This window comes from Ovis aries, chromosome 2, assembly GCF_016772045.2.
Source record: "Ovis aries strain OAR_USU_Benz2616 breed Rambouillet chromosome 2, ARS-UI_Ramb_v3.0, whole genome shotgun sequence".
In the NCBI taxonomy this organism is placed as follows: domain Eukaryota; kingdom Metazoa; phylum Chordata; class Mammalia; order Artiodactyla; family Bovidae; genus Ovis; species Ovis aries.
The window spans coordinates 192,945,055-192,951,703 of NC_056055.1; the positions used below are offsets into that span (position 1 = coordinate 192,945,055).

The 6,649-nt window shown below is 44.2% G+C and overlaps 1 pseudogene; it reads left to right on the top strand.

Moving 5' to 3' along the window:
* Positions 1–2,107: 2,107 nt before the first annotated feature.
* LOC101117306 (nucleolin-like) lies at positions 2,108–4,672 on the top strand (annotated as a pseudogene).
* Positions 4,673–6,649: the final 1,977 nt, after the last annotated feature.

Below are 6,649 nucleotides of genomic sequence, written 5' to 3' on the forward strand. Positions count from 1 at the left end.
GTCTTCTTTTTTACTTGCCCTTCTTCAGTCTGAACCATCTGGGGTGCCCCACAGCAGGACACACACATCCTAAGAAGGGGGCTCACTCTATTGATAGAAACTGCCCCAGTCATGCTTTAAACTGAGTCCTAAAGCTGAGTTCCTTTTCTGAGTTTGTGATTAATCTCTCTATCCAAACCTGCATTCCCTTTCTTCTGTTCTCCCTCAAGATTAGAGTATTAAAGAAAAGAGACTGTAACCAAGCAGGACCTTATGGGCCCTCCAAGGTGCAAAGGGTTTCAGTGTCCCCTGTTTCTTGTTTGTAGAAAAAGGCTTCAGCCTCCTAGAGCTTCCCTGAGTTCCAAGGGTAGATTCAGTTACTAACTAGACAAGGGAAAGCAAAAGTAGAAAGTCAAGAGATTCCTAGAGTAACAGGCAATTTTGGCCTTGGAGTACAAAATGAAGGACAAAGGCTAACAGTTTTGCCAAGAGAATGCACTGGTCATAGCAAGCATCCACTTCCAACTACACAAGAGACGACTCTACATTTGGACATCACCAGATGGTCATTACCAAAATCTGATTGATTATATTCTTTGCAGTTGAAGATGGAGAAGCTCCATACAGTCAGCAAAAACAAGACCAGGAGCTGACTGTGGCTCAGGTCATGAACTCCTTATTGCCAAATTCAGACTTAAATTGAAAGTCTAGGCCATTCAGGTATGACCTAAATCAAATCCCTTATGATTATATAGTGGAAGTGACAAATAAATTCAAGGTATTAGATCTGATAGACAGGGTGCCTGAAGAACTATGGAAGGAGGTTTGCAACATTGCACAGGAAGTGGTGATAAAAAAAAACCATGCCTAAGAAGAAGAAAGACATGAAAAGGGCAAAATGGTTATCTGAGGAGGCCTTAAAAATATCTGAGAAAAGAAAAGCTGCAAAAAGCAAAGAAGAAAAGGAAAGGTATACCCATCTGAATGCAGAGTTCCAAAAAACAGCAAGGAGAGATAAGAAAGTCTTCTTCAGTGATCAATGAAAAGGAATAGAGGAAAACAATAGAATGGAAAAGGCTAGAGATCTCTTCCAGGAAATTAGAGATACCAAGGGAACATTTCATGCAAAGATGGGTACAATAAAGGGCAGAAATGGTATGGACCTAACAGAAGCAGAAGATACTAAGAGAGGTGGCAAGAATACACAGAAGAACTATACACAAAAGATCTTAATAACCCAGATAACCAAAATGGTATATAATCACTCACCTAGAGCCAGACATCCTGGAGTACAAAGTCAAGTGGGCCTTAAGAAGCATCACTACGAACAAAGCTAAGGGAGGTGATGGAATTGCAGTTGAGCTATTTCAAATCTTAAAAGATGAAGCTGTGACAGTGCTGCATTCAGTAGGCCAGCAAATTTGGAAAACTCAGCAGTGGCCACAGAACTGGAAAAGGTCAGTTTTCAATCCAATGCCAAAGAAGGGTAATGCCAAAGAATGTTGAAACCACCTCACAATTGCACTCATTTCATATGCTAGCAAGGTAATGCTCAAAATCCTTCAAGCTAGGCTTCAACAACATGTGAACTGAGAACTTCCAGATGTACAGGTGTGATTAGGAAAGCAGAGGAACCAAAGATCACATTGCCAACATCTGCTGGATCATAGAAAAGTCAAGAAAAACATCTATATCTGCTTCTTTAACTGTGCTAAAACATTTGACTGTGTGAATCACACTATGTGGAAAATTATTTAACAGATGGGAATACCAGATCACCTTACCAGTCTCCTGAGAAACCTGTATGCATGTCAAGAAGCAACAGTTAGAACTGGACATGGAACAACAGACTGGTTCAAAACTATTAGAGGAGTAAGTCAAGGATGTATATTGTCACCTGCTTATTTAACTTATATGCAGAGTACATTGTGAAATGCCAGGCTGGATGAAGCACAAGTTGGAATCAAGATTGCCGGGAGAAATATCAATAACCTCAGATATGCAGATGACACCACCCTTATGGCAGAAAGTAAAGAGGAACTAGAGTCTCTTGATGGAGGTGAAAGGAACAGTGAAAAAAGCTGGCTTAAAAACCTAACATTCAAAAAATGAAGATCGCTTTCGCCTCAGTCTCGAGCGCTAGCTGGCAGCCAAGTGTACACGCTCAGGGATTAGTGGCCGCCATCGACGGTGTTTAGGTTCCTCTGGGCTCGTCTGCGCCACTCGCTCACCACACTCTCCGCCGTCATAAGCCGCCATCATGGTAAAGCTCGCAAAGGCCGGTAAAAATCAAGGTGACTCCAAGAAAATGCACCCCCCCCCCCAGAGAAGGTAGAAAAAGATAGTGAAGATGAGGAAATGTCAGAAGATGAAGACGATGAGAGCAGTGGAGAAGAGGTTGTTATCCCTCAGAAAAAAGGCGAGAAGGCTACCACAACTCCAGCAAAGAAGACGGTGGTTTCCCCAACAAAAAAGGTTGCAGTTGCCACACCATCAAAGAAAGCAGTTGTCACCCCTGGCAAAAAGGCAGCAGCTATGCCAGCCAAGAAGACAGTTACACCTGCCAAAGCAGTGGAAACACCTGGCAAAAAGGGAGCCACCCCAGGCAAAGCATTGGTAGCAACCTCTGGTAAGAAGGGAGCAGCCACCCCAGGCAAGGGAGCAAAGAACCGCAAGAATGCCAAGAAGGAAGACAGTGATGAAGAAGATGAAGGTGACGGTGAAGAGGAAGACGATGGTGATGAAGAGGAGGATGAGCCAGCAGAGAGGAAGGCAGCTGCTGCTTTTGGTGCTGCTCCTGCCGCAGATGATGAGGATGACGAGGATGATGATGACGATGATGAGGAAGAGGAGGAGGAGGACGACGACGAAGATGACTCTGAAGAAGAACCCATGGAGATTGCATCAGCGAAAGGAAAGAAAGCTCCAGTAAAAGCTGTTCCTGTGAAAGCTAAGAGCACTGCTGAAGATGAAGAGGAGGAGGAGGAGGAAGAGGAGGAGGAGGAAGAGGATGACGAGGAGGAGGAGGAGGACGATGAGGCGGAAGAAGAGGAGGAGGAGGAGGAGGAAGAGTAGGAAGAGGAAGAAGAGCCCGTCAAACAAGCACCTGGAAAACGAAAGAAGGAAATGGCCAAACAAAAAGCAGCTCCTGAAGCCAAGAAACAAAAAGTGGAAGGCACAGAACCAACTATGTCTTTCAATCTCTTTGTTGGAAACCTGAACTTCAATAAATCTGCTCCTGAATTGAAAACGAGTGTTAGTGATCTTTTTGCTAAAAACGATCTTGCTGTTGTCGATGTCACAATTGGTATGTCTAGAAAGTTTGGCTATGTGGATTTTGAATCTGCTGAAGACCTGGAAAAAGCCTTGGAACTCACTGGTTTAAAAGTCTTTGGGAATGAAATTAAACTAGAAAAACCAAAGGGAAAAGACAGTAAGAAAGATCGAGATGCAAGAACACTTTTGGCTAAAAATCTGCCTTATAAAGTTACTCAGGATGAATTAAAAGAAGTGTTTGAAGATGCTGTGGAGATCAGATTAGTCAGCAAGGATGGAAAGAGTAAAGGGATTGCTTATATTGAATTTAAGACAGAAGCTGATGCAGAAAAAACCTTGGAAGAAAAGCAGGGAACAGAGATACATGGGCGATCCATTTCTCTGTACTACACTGGAGAGAAAGGCCAAAGTCAAGACCATAGAAGTGGAAAGAATAGCACTTGGAGTGGTGAATCGAAAACCCTGGTTTTAAGCAACCTCTCCTATAGCCCAACAGAAGAAACTCTTCAGGAAGTATTTGAGAAGGCAACTCATATCAAGGTGCCCCAGAACCAAAATGGCAAATCTAAAGAGTATTCATTTATAGAATTTGCTTCATTTGGAAATGCTAAAGAAGCTTTAAGTTCATGTAATAAAAGGGAAATTGAGGGCAGAGCCATCAGACTGGAGTTGCAAGGACCCAGGGGATCACCTAATGCAAGAAGCCAGCCATCCAAGACTCTCTTTGTCAAAGGTCTCTCTGAGGATACCACAGAAGAGACGTTAAAGGAGTCCTTTGATGGCTCTATTCGAGCAAGGGTAGTCACTGACCGGGAGACTGGATCCTCCAAAGGGTTTGGTTTTGTAGACTTTAACAGTGAGGAAGATGCCAAAGCTGCCAAGGAGGCCATGGAAGATGGTGATATCGATGGAAACAAAGTCACTTTGGACTGGGCCAAACCTAAGGGTGAAGGTGGCTTTGGTGGCTGAGGAGGAGGCAGAGGTGGCTTTGGAGGCCGAGGTGGTGGCAGAGGTGGCTGACGTGGCTTTGGTGGCAGAGGCCGGGGAGGCTTTGGAGGGTGAGGAGTCTTCCAAGGAGGCAGAGGAGGAGGAGGAGACCACAAGCCACAAGAAAAGAGGATGAAATTTGAATAGTTTCTTCTATCCCTGTCTCTCACTCTTCCATTTGAAAGAAAGGACTCTGGGGTTTTTACTCTGTTACCTGATCAATGACAGAGCCTACTGAGGACACTCCAAGACAGTATATAGCCCTGTGGTCTACTTGGAAATCCGTATAGATAACATTTCAAGGGAGATAATCCTGTTGGTGTTGACTGGATATTCGCATAAACTTTTTAAAGAGATGAGTGATAGAGCTAACCCTTATCTGTAAGTTTTGAATTTATATTGTTTCTTCCCATGTACAAAACAATTTTTTTCCTACAAGAAAAAAAATAAATAAAGATCATTGCATCTTGTCCCATCACTTTATAGCAAATAGATGGGGAAACAATGGAAACAGCAACAGACTTTATCTTCTTGGGCTCCAAAATCACCACAGACAGTGACTGCAGCCATCAAAAGAAAAGACACTCATTGCAAGAAAAGTTTTGACAAAACTGCTGCTGCTGCTAAGCTGCTGCTAAGTCACTTCAATTGTGTCCGACTGTGTGTGACCCCAGAGATGGCAGCCCACCAGGCTCCCCGATCCCTGGGATTCTCCAGGCAAGAACACTGAAGTGGGTTGCCATTTCCTTCTCCAATGCATGAAAGTGAAAGTGAAAGGGAAGTCGCTCAGTCACGTCCGACTCCTAGTGACCCCATGGACTGCAGCCTTCCAGGCTCCTCCGTCCATGGGACTTTCCAGGCAAGAGTACTGGAGTGGGGTGTCATTGCCTTCTCCTAGATGGTGTATTAAAAAGCAGAGACATTACTTGCCAACTAAGGTCTGTCTAGTCAAAGCTATGGTTTTCCACTAGTCATGTACGGATGTGAGCATTGGACATAAAGAAAGCTGAGTGCCGAAGACTTGATGCTTTTGAACTGTGGTGCTGGAGAAGACTCTTGAGAGTCCCTTGGACTGCAAGGATAGCATATCAATCAATCCTAAAGGAAATCAACACTGAATATTCATTGGAAGGACTGATGCCGAAGTTGAAACTCCAATACTTTGGCCAGCTGATGAGAAGAGTTGACTCATTGGAAAAGAACCTGATGCTGGGGAAGATTGGAGGCAAGAGGAGAAGGGGATGAGAGAGGATGAGATGGTTGGATGGTATCACCGACTCAATGTACATGAGTTTGAGCCAGCTCTGGGAGATGGTGAAGGACAGGAAAGACTGGCATGCTGCAATCCATGGGGTTGCAAAGAGTCAGACAGAACTGAGAGACTGAGCAACAGCAGAGAAGGGAAGGAATGCAGAGATAAGGGAGGACAGTCAAGAAACAATAGTGTAGCAATAAAGCAAAGTCCCAACCTGACAAAAACATTTGTGTTCTTCTACGGAAACTAAGGCTCCTACTCAGGCAGAGGATTGTTAACTACCTACTGAGACCCAGACTGGTCCGAACCTGAAAGCTGATTATTGAGATTCCTGAAACACCACCCTTGTTACCTCACCACCAACCAATCAGAGGAGAGTCATATATTCTGCAGCCCTCCCCTCAGAAGTTGCCTTTGAAAACTCTTCCCTGAAGACCATCAGGGAGTTCAGGATTTTTGAGCATGAGATATCCATTCTCCATGGTTTCATCATCACAGCAAATTACGCAGCATTGACTATAAATGCTGGGTACAAATGCAGGCTACAAATGCAATTCTCAACACAAATGTTTATCTTGAAACACGACTAAGTCCAAACATTCTTAAAAAGGTTCAGACACCCCTAAACTGAGGAGATTGGCAATGCTTTCGCTGCTTTACAGGTGTTTTGTGTTGGTCTCAGCCTAGGCAGTGATGCTATTGACTAGGAAAGCCTGGGGGCACTCACCTGGATCTGGACTACTCAGGCAACCCCCAGAGATATTTCCCTGATTGGAGCCAAATGGAGGTAGGACTAGCTCTAGTGGTTCTTATAATTTCAGGATGTACCTTACTAACAACCTGCAGAGAACTCTAAAAAAACAAGGTTTGTTGCTCACAGGTCCTTGAGGGTATACAGCATGCATGCCCAGAACCACATAGCAGGGTTGGGGGGTAGAATAGCATAGTCATAGGGTTCTGCCACTATTCAGGGTGGGATGCCTAGTGTTCTGCAGATTCAGTCTTTACTGGTGAATTTAACCATAAGAGCAGGCACTGTAGCATAGGAATGCAAAAGCAGGGTCACTCAAGATATCGGTTATCTAGGTTACCATGGGCTTTCTATAAGCATAAATTCATGGGTGGGGCAGCCTGGCTCTCTATCGTGTAGCT